General features: G+C 41.2%; 1 protein-coding gene across 1 annotated transcript in view; it reads right to left on the bottom strand.

The window, feature by feature from the left end:
- The window catches only part of DCST2 (DC-STAMP domain containing 2), a 285,622-nt gene that overhangs the window by 103,115 nt on the left and 166,205 nt on the right, over window positions 1-16,302 (bottom strand). The window contains exon 5 of the mRNA XM_078671064.1: window positions 270-337. The gene's annotated coding sequence lies outside the window, so the exon portion shown is untranslated. The remainder of the gene's footprint in view (window positions 1-269; window positions 338-16,302) is intronic.

The following is a 16,302-nucleotide window of genomic DNA, read 5'->3' as shown; positions in this document are numbered from 1 at the left end:
GGAAGAGATTATATTTAAGGAGTATTGATGTGGTTTAAGTTCTTTTTCTCCCTTTCAATCACCCGGGCGAAACAGAAGCGAGAGAAATACTAAGGGGATGCTACCCAGACATCTAATAACAATACAAAAGGTTTTAGTTTTCTTTTATTTGTTCTTTTTCAAAGGACAACAAAAAGGATGGTGAAACAGAGAAAGTAAAGGCATATAATATAAGAGAACAATTTTTATAATTTACTTTATTCCTTTATTTCCATTTTGCTTGTACTTACCTGGAGTTTTGTATCTTTTCCACTTGGAGGGAAATTGGCATACAGGATAAACTGGAATGCTGGCCTAGCTAGGAAGAAGAAAGTCTGGTTTGAAGATACTCCACGACAAACTTAGTAGTCTTGACTGAACATTGTTGTAAGAAATTAATAAACCCTACCAACTGTAATGGAGTCCACTAGTATATTTAAATCCATATCCGACAGGCAGTTACATGCAAGCTGCAGTATTTGCTACATTTGAACACACGTACTTGTAGCTATCAATCTGCAGAATTGTGGCACAACATTCTCTATAGGCTAGGAATGGCCACTTTGGATTTAAAGAACTGAAAAAGAGAGCTGGTCACTGTACTTCAACAGCCTAAGAACAAAAATCCTAAATATTACACGCACCTGAATGCATGCTAACTAACCATTGGTCAAATATGAAATATGTGAGAGGCTCCTAGCTAAGAAAGTTGCACAAAAGGCAGCCATTTTGTAAAAGTAGAAGTGGTAACCTTCCGCACATGTTTTACAATCCCCAACATGCAAACAAGTTCATTACCTCAAAACCTCGGGATCTGTTAACGGCACAAGAGGCGGAAATGACTCGCATTGGCAATAAAATCCTAATACCTTTTCACAACCACTTCCATATCTGCCAAGGCTCTAATAATCTTGAAGCCCTGAAGACGGCATTTCATCTTCAGGATTTTTGCAATCTCAACACCAGACCTCCATCACCCATGTGAGTTCCAATGCCTTCTCAAGAATCCAACCAGAAAACTGTGTGGGGTGTGCTCCTGTGCAGCACTGAATTGAGAGAGATCAGAAAAACTCTATTTCATTTAATGCTAAAGTGTTATAAAAAGCTCGAAATACCTGGTAATGGTCTTTAGTCCACACAGAGATACAGCGAAGTAGGTGAGTAGAGGCCCATGAGGGGTTCCTTTTCCAAGCAGTGAGTTAGACAGATAGAGCTTGACTCACAAAGGGACTTACGTGTAGTAAAGTTACTATGAGGGCAGAGTCCCAGCACTCAGGGCGGAATCGCTGCACTGAGAACTGCAGTGCGGAGACTCCGCACTCGTAACTTTACTACACGTAAGTACCTTTGTGACTCAGGCCCTCAGGCACACCCAGGGATGTTCTTATTCCATGTGGTGAGCCTGGAGGTGAGTAGGGTCTCTAGCTGGCCTGCAGTGACAAAGAAGTCCAGGCATGCCTGCTGGTGTGCTCCAGCTCATGCAGAGCACCAGTAAAGTGAGACTGATATGCTTCGGGTCTCTATGTCATGCAGTCGTAGAGGTGGCTAGGACAGGAATGCCTGTAGTTGCTCTTTAACCGATGCAGTAATACAATGTGAGGAGTGGGTCGACATGTAGGGAGATGTTCTTTATCCATGCAGTGTACAATGAAATAATCGTGTAGGTGGTGATGTTCTTAATCCATGCCGTGATACAGTGGGAGTGATATGTACGCGTTTGTTTTTTATCCATGCGGCGATACAGTTTGATAGACACGTAAAGGTATGTTCTTTATGCAAGCGGTGATACAGTGAGATAAACATGCACACGTTTGGTTTTTATCCATGCGGTGATACAATGGGATAAACATTTAGGTGGTGATGTTCTATATCTATGCGACGATACAGTCAGATACACATGTACTGGTATGTCAGATAGATATGTAAGGGTATGTTCTTTATCCATGCAGTGATACAGTCAGATAGATATGTAAAGGTATGTTCTTTATCCATGCGGTGATAACGTCAGATAGACGTGTAAAGGTATGATCTTTATCCATGCGGTGATACAGTCAGATATGTAGTGTCGTTCCTATATTCCCAATAGGCTCTGCGAATTGGAATAATATACCCTATAGATGTGACATAGGACTGAGGTCAGTATGTCTCAATCGAATATACTAAACTTAATTGTGAGTGCCAGCTAGCTCAGAGGTCACTAGAAACTTTCTCGAATACAGAAGAAGTGATTAGTTTCTGACAACAGCATAAACATGACAACTTTGTTTCCCCAAGAATCGAAACATATCTTGACATGTAAGGGTATGTTATTTATCCATGCAGTGATTCAGTCAGATAGATATGTAAGGGTATGTTCTTTATCCATGCGGTGATAGAGTCAGATAGACGTGTAAGGGTATGTTCTATATCTATGCGGCTATACAGTCAGGTAGACAGGAAAGGGTATGCTCCTTATCCATGTGGTGATACAGTCAGATAAATATGCGAGGGTATGTTCTTTATCCATGCGGTGATACAGCCAGATAGACGTGTAAGGGTTTGTTCTTTATCCATGCGGTGATACAGTCAGATAGATATGTAAGTATATTTTGTTTATACATGCAGTGATACAGTCAGATAGACATGTAAGGGTATGTTCTTTATCCATACAGTGATACAATCAGATAGACGTGTATGGGTATGTTCTTTATCCACGCTGTGATACAGTCAGATAAACGTGTAAGGGTATGTTCTTTATCCATGCGGTGATACAGTCAGATAGATATTTAAGGGTATGTTCTTTATCCATGCAGTGACACTGTCAGATACCAAATAGACCGCTTCGCTCGGCCAATGCCTATCTGATGCCCACCTCCAGACTTAAAAGGAAGAATTGGGGGAGGGGGGAGAAGTTTCAGATACAATACCATCAACGAACGGAACTCCCTTCTGCTTAATCTTAGGAGGACCTCCTCATTGCTCGATTTTAGGAAGCTACTCAAGACATGGCTTTTCAGAAACTAGTTTGCCCTGACATAGTATTGGAAGATCGCAACCGCTTAGACACCCACGGGTATTAGGGCGCTATATAAATTGTTATAACATATGTTCTTTATCCATGTGGTGATACAGTCAGATAGACATGTAAGGGTATGTTCTTTATCCAAGCGGAGATACAATCAGATAGACATGTGAGGGAATGTTCTTCATCCAAGCGGAGATACAGTCAGATAGACATGTAAGGGTGTGTTCTTCATCCATCCATATCTTCAGAGTTGTGAAAACAATAGATAACTATTTTACTCAGTCAATCGTGCATGCTTCGTTTCTACAGAGTTGCAGAGAAAATAGAGAGACAGGCCTTTCAATAAAAAGGGTTTATTGAACAGTCTTCTTTCTCATGCAAGAGAGGTGAACTGCTACAATTGTTAGACAGAATGCAAAGTATAATGCGTACAGCGTAAACAGTAGTATAAAATAATACTGTAATTGCATTGTCTGGTGCTATGACATATAAAAATACATACATAAATAACACATGCTAAAATACTCAACTGGTGCTTCTAAAATACGCCTACCCCAATGTACCTAACCTAGGTCTAGCACGAGGGAAGAAGTAAGGGTCGTCTTTAGAATAGGTTTAGTTTTTACCATGAATTGCCAAAGGTTTCTCTAGGTTCTAATCAGCTCCATACCTTAGAATGAGAGAGGTTGGTATCTCTTTCACTGACTCGATTTCCCAACACCCCGCAAGAAACACTGGAGCTGGATTCTCGGCAGGAGGATGACAGCTTCTGATCAGAGCGTCAGCTGGAGAGTTGGCTTCCTTCAGCACTTGCTGTAGCGAGCTGCGTCGTGCAAGTAGGTAGTCGAACTGCACCGAACCACACCGTGCTTTGCCATAGCAAGTAAAGGTATATTTATACCTTGAAGGTATTTAGGAATGCCAGCTTTGACATAAAGTCAGACATATGAACGTCATGGATGAACCCCTAAGGAATAGTTGTTCGTGCATAATAATAAGTTTCTTGGAGAAATCAATATTCAGGCTAAAGGAAAAATACAAAATGTGAAAAAAAATTAATCATAGAAAAAAGAGTACCAAAGTTAGAACTTTGTTTTTAAAAAAATGAAGGTCGAATTCAAAGTCTCTCAGAACACTGTGTGCCAACTCAAAAGTCAGTGTTAGTGTTTGGAGAAAACATCAAATCTTCTAAGTCTGTAAAGAAGTCGTCTACCGTTGTAGGTGAAAGTTGGATTACCTCGTTTAGAAGATTAACCGCACATAGATGTGAAGCATCCCCGTCAGCATTGGTTGCATTAGCAATGTTCGTAATGGATGGTACCTGTGCGCCTGCTTCCTCTCATACCTCACCATCAGCATTTTGCGTCTGTGAGATCTCAATGAATGCCGTCATCAGAATTGGTAGCCGCTGGGGACAACACAGTGCATGGGCCGTTACTGGTTAAAGCAAAGTATCAACATCCGTTTGCATGACTGATGGGAGTGTGAAACATGAGTCTAGCATGCATTCTTCTCCGCATAGCAGGCAGCGTAGAACAGGTAAGATGCAATCTTGCCAGATTGGTCTGAATGAGAGAAACCATGTGGTATTTAATTCTCGTTGACGAGGCAGACCCAAAATTTTGACAATGCGCCCACTACACTTCATCGCCAGTAGAGTTGTCTCCATGGAGAACTGGGTGTCGCTGGTGAATTGGCTTGCCATATCGCAGCAGTAGGAGAAAAAATAGTATCCCTGCAGCGAGTCCCAAAATGAGAGGCAGTCCGACAAACACAGAGTGCACAAAGTTTGGAAATATTCCTAGGACTGCTTCAAAAGGTGCTAACAGTCCAGAAAATAAGGTCTTAAATACATGTACAATACCACTCGTATCAGACATGTTTAAGATACGACTTAATATTTCTGAGAAATGTATAGGGCAGTTTGTAGTTAAGAGGGCATGTATCTCGGCAGAAGTACTTACGAGTGCAGAATATAGGTCTCTTTGGCTGAGGTCAGTGGCACAGTTTTTGCAAAAGAATGGCTTTCATTCTGCTTAAAGTATCAATTCATATAGAAGAGATGTTCAGTGAAGGCTATAAAGGCGACTCCCTGTCTGTCTTAGTTTTAGGAAACAATACTTGCATACAGCCAGTGACCCTGGCTGACACAGTCACCAGATATGGTATGCCTGGCAACATGCCACAGCAGCTGTGATCATTCAACATGAGGTAATTCCCATTTGAAAGTTGTCCACATATTGGATCAATCACTGCAGCCGGTGAACCTTGCAGGTGGCAGGATAAATTGTTAGAGCAACCATCACAGGCCCGTGTAAGTTTATACCCTGACAAAGGAGAGAACCGCTGGCTTTTCTGCTACCGTAAATGGCAATCTTTCCAGTTTTTCAATGCTCAGCACCGTATAGTCTGCTCCCCTCTGTGCCAATTTGATCTGTTTATCAGTGAGATTGAATTCTGAAAACAGTGATGTAGTATTGATTAAACGCCAAGGCACATGCCTGAACGAAGGTTTTTGCAACATCCAGCCTAATAGCATGATAGAACGTAATTGCGACTGACCATGTTGCAACATGACCAAGTCCTGTTCCATGATGTCCATGGCAGAAGACACTATGCTGTCCAATAAATATATCCTGGACAACAGAGTTGTTAACCCATTGTCAACTACAGAGAGAGTTTTCTCTAAATTAATAAGATCAATTCCTCATATTCTTTCTGCAGTCTCCGCATGCGTAATCTTCCATGCTTCATTATAAGCAGCGTAGATACCGGCATATATAAAACGTTTATGACGCGGTTTTCTTGGTCCTAGCAAGAATTCCTTAAGATCAGCGCCATCTTTAAGTAAAGATAAGTGTTGCTTTATATCCTTAAGTGTAGATATTTGTAGCCAATCAAGGCCGAGCTTCCCTACACTATATGTTGTTACTATTGCTGGATGCTGTCTTTGAACAGATCTTGGGTCTGGCCTATTGAATGTGAAACCCTGTGTTTTGTTCAGGAATCTATCTTGACAGTTGTTTGTGTCTGTGGGCCAGATCAACCATTTTTTCCAATCTGGATCTGTTCTGTTGTGATGCAAAATAATAGTATGTACGTCGACTTCCCCCTCTGAAGTGTTATTGCTATCAGGTGTAGGTGTAGGTATGAACGGATTGTTCAGGTCTTTTATCTTGGCTAACCCAAGACAAGACGTCTGTTGGACAGTGTCATTCTAAAACTTAATTTGCTTAGGGATGATACAGGCTCTAAACATAGCTTCTACCCCCTGAAACTGACAATCTTTTGTGCCCCAGACAGTTTTCGTCTCAATGTTGTCTTTCCAAAAGTCAAAACCAAGTTTAGACAGTTGAGCATAAAAGGCTGCAGAATAAATCTGTTTGGTATTTGTCAACATACTTTTCATGCCTGTTTTATTTACATTTTTAAAGTAAAATGATTCAGCATTGGATACATTGAACCCTGAAAAGTACGGAAATTTCCTTGCAAATGTTTTTAAGCTACCCTTTGGCGGCGTAGGACAATGGTCGCATTGGTCATACATTAATACATTTCTAGCATTTGCAGATTTGTGCAAGAAATGATGACCATAGTGATTATAACAATACATTTGTTCATAGTCTGATGAACCTTCTAAATATTCATGATTAGTGAATACTGCAGACATTTCTAAGTCTGACATCATATTTTTAACAGTCTCGAAGTCCAAACCATCAGAAAAGGTACTAGATGAAACAAAGTCACTTAATGAAATCTTGAATAAGAGTGGAATCTTCAACAGTTCCCACGGGCCAAAAATTTCATAATCCGTTTTGTCCTAAGCTATACCCCCAGGTATAGGAAAGGCTGTGATGTTCACTGATGACAAGTCTCTTTGTTCAAGATGGGATGATTTGTGTGGCTTGAGGAGTAAGTTGATGTTCTTACTTGCTGTGTCCATTTTGACATATCTTCCATTTATCTGCATTCTCAAAGTTATTATTAGAGTCAACCAAAGTAGAAGAAAAAGTACACCCAACACAATCCAAAGTTCAATCCATGGTGAAACAGATAAGTCTTTTCCAGGGGAGGAAAAAGGTCTGTTGCTTGTTCTTTCAAAGTTCTTTTTACTGGCGTTGTTTCAGGCTTGCTGGGATCCTCGGAAAACGTATCAAAGTTAATGAAATACCCAGAGGAAGTTCTGTCAATTGTTGGGATTGCATCAGGATTCGTTGAAATTACTGGAACCTCAGGATCGCTTGTTACATTTGTGTAGTCAGGTGCTACTTCATTGTAGACAGGTTTTTCTTGATGAACTGTTATTTGGGTTTCAAGAGGTACAAGTTCCATAGCTTTGTTGCTTAGTCCTTCATTTTGTACTGCAGATTCTTCAAAGGTGATGAGTCTCTCAGTTTGACCCTCTTGGATAGTAGCTAGAGCAGGGCGTCTGCTATATTGGCGGAGTCCACTTGGTCAAGTGCTTATGATCGGCCACATGATGTGGTTTGACCAGGTCGATGGACACAAACCTGTTCTCCTTTTTACCAGAAAGGGGCGGCAGTAATACTGTTCTTGATCCGTGGATTGCTAGGACAGGTACTGGGTGTCTGTATGAAGGCCCAAATTCCTTCTTGTCCGCGATCTTTTCTCTGACTAGATCCCCAAGCTTAGGAAGCAAGACAGGCCTTGCTGGGACGGTCGGTTTTTCCTCAGTGGTGGTGGGTTTCAGGATCACGTTACTTTGTTTCGTTCTTATTTCTTTTAAGTCCTGTAAAACAGCCAAACGATCTTTGATATCAAAATCTTTCTGGTCCACCACTGATGTCTGACAATCAAGGTCCGCAATCAGCATCCTAGTCCCAAAAAGGATCTCATATGGAGTAATACCCCCTAGAGAACTTCTTGGCAAGTTGGTAATACTATGTTGGACACTTATTAGGTGTTTGAACCACCCGTCACCCGAACCTAATAAGGTAGCTGTTATAGATTGCTTTATGTCCTGGTTTTTTCTATCCACAACCGAATTTCCCTCAGGATGGACTGGGCTACAGTACCGCAATGCAATGCCCAATTTGGCCACGGCCTCCTTGTAAGCTCGAGAGCTAAACGCAGGACCCTGGTCAGAATATAGCGTGCCGACTGCGTATGTGCCGATAAAGACTTGCAAATCTTTTATAACAGTTCGAGCGTCAGCCGAGCGCTGATGTCAGGTGCTGAGCTAATGCGCCTACAAAACCTATTTCATGACACAAACTACATCTCCCAGAATTCCAGTAATTATGGGAGGGACTAAACTATATTACCCAGGAAGAAGCGCACAGGAAGTGCGCGTAATACTGTTTGTTTCTGTTCAGGAGGATTCTGATTCTCGTCTCTCTTGAAGCGCTCCCGAGTTCGGTTACAGCGCTGGAAGAAGCGCTGGGATTTTCGCCACGTAGCGCTGAAGGAAGCGCCAACTGTTTGGGGAACTCGCGCTGACGGAAGCGCTGTTTTCTTGGTTGCCGTGCGGAGGGTACGCAGGTCCCAGGATTCTGTGTGCACTCGTAGCGCTGAAGGAAGCGCTGACTGTTTGGGGAACTCGTGCTGAAGGAAGGAAGTTTCATCGTTCACGGCGGGAACTGATATCGCTGGACGAAGCGCTCCTGTTTGTTAAAGTCGCATTGTGTTTAGCGACGACTCCTGGCCCTTTGGTGTGCTTACGGCTAATACTGTGGTGATAAAAAGATCTTTAAGGAACCGCTGATTTCCCGGCAAGACGCGCTGAAGGTAAGCGCTGATTGAACGCTTGGGATAATAAGAAATATTTGTACTGGAGTCCTGGTCCTAACATTGGTCTTCAACCATGGATAGAACTCTTGTTAGATCAAAGGACCTTGAGTTTATAATTTTATTCGTTTGCTTCACCCTATTTACTTTGGAACCAAGGGAACAGGAGACTAATTGAATTCCTATTGTCCAGTTTCCTTTTCTGGGAGAAGGGAAGCATCAGCCCTGCACTGTTGAATTATAATCCTGTTTTGAGCCTTATAACGAGTTGTGGGTATGTATGAATATGGGCCTTGAATCTTTATGGGTTGGTTGAGGTATGAATGGCTATTTAATATCTTCCGCTTTCTTGTTGTAGGTACACATCTGTATATTGGAGAGAAGTATCTCGGAGTATAGTTGTCAATCAGAAAGTACGGATATTTCCACAACCAGTTTACAGGTACTAGTTAGTCCTAGTGAGAACATATGATAGTAGGATTTGATTATTATTTGTGTTAACACTGTATTATTTTGTTGCAGGTCTCCCTCTCCCCGCTGTTCCTTCCCTAATACCTTTCCCTCACCTGATTGCCTTATACTCTGTGTTGTATTATCCAGAGTTGGGGACGTCGGGAGGTGGACCCCTTTGTGCATCAACCGGAATCTAAGGAGTGGACGTGCATCTAACAGCTGAGGCCACATCCAAATCAACCTTGAACACAAATCCACTGCAAACATTATATATTTATTATATATTTATAGTTACCATCCCTGGTTAAGGGACCTCGTTGGTCCAGGTAAACGCAAGCTAATGGTTTATCTGAAATCAACAGGGGCGTCTGCGCAGGACGTTTCACAGTAGAGACTTTCATCTTTTGGCATATTTCACATTCCAAAACACAGTTTCTGGTTTGTTTCCTCATGCGTGGCCACTGTGGCGGAAACACCTGCATGAGCAGAGGCAAGCCCTTCATGTGCTGCTAAAATTAGTCCTAATCTATGTTCCATGTTTGGAATTATCCTATCCCCCACTCCAGGGATTCGAGCAAACAGAACATTGTTCGCATCGTTATATAAGAGTATTTGAGTGGAAATACTTTTGGTAATGTTTTACCACTGTCTTTGCTTAAAGCATTGACAGCTAGCATTATTTCTCTGTCTACTTTCGTTTTTGAACGAGTGATTGCAGCTACGAAAGCCGTTTGCATAGCTGCCTTTGTGGGTTCGTCAGCCAATGAATTCCCTTCAACGTGAACGCCATCACGTTGATGACTCAGTGTATGTATCACATGAGTCTTTTGTAGTCCTTGTCGTAACTGAACTACTTGATCCCCAAGCAGTTTATGCTTGCGTGTCTGTAACCGTTTTGAATCCAGTTTTGCAAGTATTCATTGTAAGTTTGAACATAATAATACGAATCCCACACTATGAGTATGGGGAATTCGCGGTCCATATTCTCAAGTGCCATCTTGAATGCTTGTAGTTCAGCCTGCTGAGCTGTACAATCTCCTAGAGATTGCGTTTTTAGTGACCATTGGTCGGAATTAGCCATTGTGCCAGCGACCTCTAAAGACCATGAAAGGCTTGTTTTCCCCCGTAGCGGGTTGAGCTGAATCGTCAGTATAAATTATACATTCATACTGTTCTGGAGGCAGAATTTCAGTAGGCAGAGGCCATTCTTGTTTGTATTGATGAAATGCTTGTGTTATCAAATATGGGTCAAAAACGTATTCAACATCAGTTGCAGCAAGAGAATTAACCCATTGTATCCATCTCGGATGTAAAGCTTTAGCAGGGCACGAAAAAACATTAAAAATGCACAAGACCTGCAGGTCTAGTAAACTACAAAATCTCCTCGACCTAACTGAAAGGCACTTGACCTCAAACTCTGAAAACTGAGCAAATGTGACAAGTTAACAAGATTTAAAAGCATTTTTATTGCTCATTTACTTTGTGAGAAATAAAGATGCCTTTAAATCTTGCTATCTTGTCACATTTCCTCTGCTTTCAAAGGCAGAGGTCAAGTGTCAGTTTGTTTTCCTACTCGCCAGAGAGGGCGAGTAGGACCTAAAAATAGCTCGACCGTAATCAATCTGACTCGCAAATGCGAGCGGTCAAGTGAATTTTTCGAGCCCTGTTTAGCATTTGGAATGCTCGCCTTTGTCACCGCCTCTAAGGCAGGTTCAGGTAAAACGACCGTAATGTGCTTACCCTCTCTCTTTTGCTACAGCAGTCTGAACAGCTGTCAGAATTTTTTCTGTTGAAGTGAATTTCATTTCTGCTTGTGTGTACAAGTGTGATTTGTAAGCTATTAGTACTTTTTCACCTTCATTAAAAGTTAAGTAGGTGAATCCGCATTGACCTGGAATGATCCTGATCACTAAGTTGCGTACGTTTACGCGTATTTGTAAATGTTTAGTTGCTAACATATCCGTTTGCAATGAATGCAAAATTTATTGCATTTTTTTTCCAATGCACTGAATTAAAATAAGGTTTGATTAATTCGTAGAGAGGTTTTACCCTTTCTGTGTAGTTTAGAATGTAAGTTCTTCCGAAATTTAAGAATCCTAGAATCGACTGTAAGTTTTTCAGCGTTTTTGGTGTTTGGACAAGCGCAAATTTCTCTAAAAAGTTTGCTGCCAGGCTTTTGCCTTCACTTGATAATTCATATCCTAGAAAAAGGACGTTGGGATGGGCAATTCTAGATTTCTTGAAATTGAATTTGTACCCTTCAGAGGCGAATCCCAGTATAATGGTGTTCACCCTGTTCAAGTGCCTATCCAAGTCATTGTCTGTCAGATAGATGTCATCAACATATGACAATGCTTCGTCATCATAAGTTTGTAGTAACTCTGTTACCCTTGCTGAGAATAACCCAGGACTATTCTTGAATCCCTGAGGGAGATGACAGAAGTGACGCTGTGTCCCCATAATAGAGAAAGCGGTCAGATACCTACTTTCTGGTGCAATGTTTTGACAGAAGAAAGCGTTAGAAATATCTAATGCTGTTTTATATTTCTTATGAACAATGGTATTCATTAATGCTGTACTGTGTGCAATTTTGCACTGTAAATGTTTTGCAACAAGAGTTTAAATGTCTGTAATCCAATACTAGACGATATGTATTGTCTGGTTTGGAGACAGGAAACAGGATTGTTCATTGATGAGGTGCACGTTTCAATCACCCCCTGGTATTCAAGTTGATGTAAGATCTCCCTGACTTGTTTTTTAGCTTCTTGCTTAACTGGGTACTGCCTTTGTGCAGTTGGTTGATTTTTTAACTGGATTTTATGGTGAGGAGAATCCTCATCAAAGTTATGAGGCTTCTTTTTAGCCCCAATCCAGCGGCGACAGCATTTTTTTAAATCTGCATTTGCAACATTTTACTTCATCTGTACTTTTCTTTGCTTCATTTTTAAATTCTGGTTTTCAAACACAATGTTTCATCCTTTCCATTACATTTCTCATTTTAAACACGTCCTCATGCAAGGAGCTGCAATTTCCCATGTTTCTCATGCTCTGGTGGGCCATCCGAACCTCTCTTCCCAAGAACACGTACTAAAGCAAGATTCTTTTCAAGCAGTTTTATTTGTTACCCAATGCATTTCGAACCCGTGGGGTCCTTCGTCAGGGGAAAACTGTAAGTAACAATAAAACATATTTTAACCATCGTTTATTGAATATATGCACATCAACTCGTTCAACTTTCACCTATATTCTATCGATTTACACTGCTCATGCCTAACATATGTATTCCTTTCAGTTGACTCTTACTCTCCGTCCTTGGTCATTAGTTCTGAACCGTAACCTCTTCAACCTCCCAAACCTCCCACCGAGTTATCACGCATTTGTTTATTCTTAAATTGCAATACCATTCGTCACCACCCTCTACTTCTCACGTTTGATTTCCTTGCCCTAAAAACCTTCCTAAAACAACCCTGCTGACTTCCCTCTTCTCTCCAAACACGCTTGCCCTTATTATCCTGTCCTCCATTCCCTTCCATTTCACACGCCACATGTACCTGCTAGAATATAATCATCCTCCCCTCTCGTGAAACGGAAGTTAGACCTTCACCTTTGATCCCGACCCTTAAATAAACCTTCCATCCTCATATCTTCAACCCTCCCCTTAATCACGAACCATGACTTCCACCTGAACCAACCGGAAATTTTTGGGAATCCTACAACTCCCATAAACCTCTGCATCTTCCATTGTAAATCGCCGTTATTTAATTAGTTATACCTCTGTTATGGATAAAGTGAGCCTCTAAAACTCATGCAGTATAACAAATATTTGATGTGAACAAACATTTTTTGATGTGAAAAATGTCAATAAAGTCCAACGTCTTTTGTAGTTACTTTTCATATCCGTCTGACACCTTTGAAAATAAACTGACTTGATGAACCAGATTCTTCCGCCTTGCATGAAAGTATCGCTGTTTTCTCAAATTGCCTTTATTTTGAAGTTCCTTTGCTTTAAAGGGTGCTAACCCGGTACGGCTAAATATCGACAACATCACATGAGAACGGGTTGCACACCAATGGTGTGCAACCCGTTCTCATGTGAGGAGAATCCTCATCCCACCCTACATGATTTTTGTATAATGGAGGAGCTTGGGCAACTGCCCATTTCCTGGCGTAATTATATTTTAAATGAATTGGAATGTGGTTGGAGAAGGCTGGCATAATGATGTCTTCGCCATGAGGGCACTCCATGACAAATTCTGGTGGCCAGTCTTGTTCAGCTAGAAAAATGTCATAACCTTTAGAAAGTTGTTCCCAAAAGAGAGCTCTTATCTTTCTTGGTATGTCTCCCTCCATCCGGAGTGTTATTTCATATAACTTATGTGGAGAACTAACCCTGGTATCTGCAGTTCCCACTTGAATGAATTCATTCAAGTCCACTGTCTCCAGATGATCCTTCAAGTTCTTGCGAGCTATGGTGACTTCTGCTGCACTGTCCAACATTGTCTGAGCCCATTCTCCGTTCTTGAATTGTGTCCTCAAGATCCTCGGCATGTCTGATTTTTAGACCTGCTACCTTCTTTGTGGTGAATTAATTTTTCGTGCTTTTGTTAAAGTGTTGATCGTCATTGGACTTCGTGCGTTCTTCCTTGTTTTCTGACCGTCCTCTTCTTTCGAATTTCTGTGACGAAGTCTGAAAGGTACAAGAGGAACGTGTATCAATATCTTGATATCTATCAGGTTTTCTGAAATTATCCCTATTCCTGAGGTTATACCTCCTTTCAGAGGGCTCCCTTTGAGGAGACCTACCTCTGGAATGAGAACGCTTCTCTTTAGAAGTTTGTTTAGTTTGTTTAGTGTTTTCCAACTTCTTTTTAGAAGGAGTAGGAGTGTTTTTAGAAAAGACCTTTTCAGGACTATCAGACAGTTGTGGTTTTACTAGTTTCCCACCCAGACTGTCTCTGCCTAATTCTTCATAGGATTTTTCAATTATTCTGGCTAGTTCTTGTGGTTGCTCAGTTACATCAAATTCCCTTAATTTTTGGCGGATCGCCACTGATGCTGCTTCACCTTTAATATTAGCTAATATTATTGCTGAGACCTGTTTGAAATCTTTCAGTAGTTTCATACCCAAATTTATAGCAGGCTCTGCCCCGTATTAATTTTGAATCTGTTTCAGGACATCAGGTATTACCGCCATGGAACACCATGTGTTTTAGTGTACATTGCAGCGAAGACTGTACCCCAAGTGGTGCAGTCTTCCAGATGTGGTGTGATCCCCATTGGTAAACAGATTGTTACAATTCTGTGTTTCTCATCAGGGCTAGTATTAGGAAATACTGCTTCGATTTGAGTAATTTTTTGAGCTATCCAGAATGGAATGTGTTCCTGCTTTGCAGGCAATTTACCAATGACTGAGTGTAAAGTCTGCAGTGCTATTTTTAGTGTGTTCCCCTGGTTAGGGGTATGTTGTGGAATCATTATTGCAGGTTGGACTGTAAGAGTCCGCATTACGTATTGAACCAATTGTCTATAAACGTTGATTAACTCTTTTAGTTGAGTTCGTAATTCTACATCTGACATTTCATTAATGGCAGGATGTGGTGTATAGCTGGCTAAAACCGGCCATGTTGCTCCTGGTCTACCTAGTGGACCGAGCCTGGTAATGTGATTTAAATGTTTTAGGGCGCCTTTAAACCAGAGCTCATGCTCCTGGTAAGTTAGTGGAATTTCAATATCCTCGAAAGGAATGTATTCCTCTGGTGGTTCCTCTTCTTTGTAGACGTGAAACACATGTGTTACTGGATTTGCTTCGGGGAAGACTATCCAGGAATAGAATACCACTGTCTGGTGATATTCATGTGCCTCTATCACAAAAACCATCCTACCACCTCTCGATGTTAGGCCAGTTTTTATAAGTTTTATAGTGATGGCTTTTCTTAAATTTATAGGAATGCATATAGCATCCTCGTCGGTTTCGTTAAAACCTGTTTGTTTAAAAGCTAGTACGGCGTTGTCGCCTGTAGCTTCGCTTACCCCAGGATTATCTTCGTCAGCCATTTTGTTGACTGAAAGTTTGCAGAGCAAGTTTCAAGGAAACAAAGATAAGGTGCACAATATTTTGGAACACTGCATCCTTCAACGTTGAACAAGCCAAAAAGCTAATACATAGGATTTTCGTCCTACTGAGCTATGGCGGATTTTATCCCTTTACCCACTCCAGACGTCTATTGGAGTCTTACGGAAAAAGGGGTCTCTGAGAAAAGCACGACTGAGTTACTTTAGTATCTAGCGTTAAATTAGTGCCTTACCAAACGTTGGGCGCCATGTAGTGTAGTTCCTATATTCCCAATAGACTCTGCTCATTGGAATAATATACTCTATAGATGTGACATAGGACTGAGGTCAGTATGTCTCTATCGAATATACTAAACTTAATTGTGAGTGCCAGCTAGCTCAGAGGTCACTAGAAACGTTCTCGAATACATAAGAAGGGATTCGTTTCTGACAACCGCATAAACATGACAACTTTGTTTCCCCAAGAATCGAAACATTTCTTCAGAGTCGTGGAAACAATAGATAACTATTTTACTCAGTCAATCGTGCATGCTTCGTTTCTACAGAGTTGCAGAGAAAATAGAGAGACGGGCGTTTCAATAAAAGGGGTTTATTGAACAGTCTTCTTTCTCATGCAAGAGAGGTGAACTGCTACAATTGTTAGACAGAATGCAAAGTATAATGCGTACAGCGTAAACAGTAGTATAAAATAATACTGTAATAGCATTGTCTGGTGCTATGACATAAAAATACATACATAAATAACACACGCTAAAATACTCAACTGGTGCTTCTAAAATACGCCTACCCCAATGTACCTAACCTAGGTCTAGTACGAGGGAAGAAGTAAGTGTGGTCTTTAGCATAGGTTTAGTTTTTGCCAAGAATTGCCAAAGGTTTCTTTAGGTTCTAATCAGCTCCATTCCTTAGAATGAGAGGTTGGCATCTCTTTCACGGACTCGATTTCCCAACACCCCCCAAGGGGAGTCAGAAACACTGGAGCTGGATTCTCGGCCGGAGGATGACAG

This window comes from Lissotriton helveticus, chromosome 12 (genome assembly GCF_964261635.1).
Source record: "Lissotriton helveticus chromosome 12, aLisHel1.1, whole genome shotgun sequence".
NCBI lineage: Eukaryota > Metazoa > Chordata > Amphibia > Caudata > Salamandridae > Lissotriton > Lissotriton helveticus.
Note: the sequence above shows the minus strand (reverse complement) of the source record. Positions and strands in the feature narration are given on the sequence as shown.